The following is a 1,019-nucleotide window of genomic DNA, read 5'->3' as shown; positions in this document are numbered from 1 at the left end:
ACGTTTTGGTAATTAAGCTCCTTTTTAAAATCTGAGGAGAAAGTAGAGGCTGGGTAGGAAGCAGAGTATGGGGAAGAAGTTGAGGGCCAAAATGTGGTTGGACCAACGGATCCATTGTATACAACTGAGTCTGACGTAGCACGGAAACCAAGAATTGAGATAATCTTGATCAGTTCCAAACTCTATCAACGACCATGCAATTTACCAATGGCTAGGCCATCTGGCCATTTCTGATTAACCATCAAGCATGAGTCGTTGGTACGGCGCATTACTAACGTGGAGAGTGTGCAGTGTCCTAAAGTATATTTATTGTGTGATTTAAAAACTAGGTGCGTGTTAGATTGATTATATGTATAATTATTTCATATGTTAAATCATTATTAGAAAAATTAGTTTTAGTGGTCATTTATTTTATTTTTAGCGGCTATAAAAATAGCCGTTTTATGTTTTGTTATTAAAAATTATAGTGATAATTATACAATTGTTGATAAAAATCTTTTTAATAATTGTAAACAGTATATAATTGCCATTATAATATATAGTAATAACGATAAATATATAATTGTCGCAAAAATATAAGTTAAATAAGATATATAACTACCCTTATGTTATTACTACTAAAAGTGGTTTTTGTTATAGTAAATACACAAAGTAAACCTAGTATACAATAATACATGATAAAATGACATTCTCCTTTCTTGAGAGATGCTAAAATGACATTCTCCTCCTCTTTATTTGTAAAATGTATATTCTCCTCCCTTATAACTTTTAAAAAATCTCCTCTTTAATTCATTTAAAACTTTTTGTGTTAACTAATGTTAATTTTATCCATTTTTTAAGAAAAAATAAATTGTTTTTTACAAAAATACCCTTTAGCAAAATTTTAATTTTTTTTGTAATTAAATTTTACTTACCAAAATACTCTTTAATAAATTATTTTTTATTGATTAAATTATATTTTTACCAAAATATTTAAAAAAATAATAATTAAATTATTTTTTTAAGATATTTTTCAGCAT

This window comes from Arachis ipaensis, chromosome B04 (genome assembly GCF_000816755.2).
Source record: "Arachis ipaensis cultivar K30076 chromosome B04, Araip1.1, whole genome shotgun sequence".
In the NCBI taxonomy this organism is placed as follows: domain Eukaryota; kingdom Viridiplantae; phylum Streptophyta; class Magnoliopsida; order Fabales; family Fabaceae; genus Arachis; species Arachis ipaensis.
The sequence above is the reverse complement of the archived record's forward strand: the minus strand, read 5'-3'. Positions refer to the sequence as shown.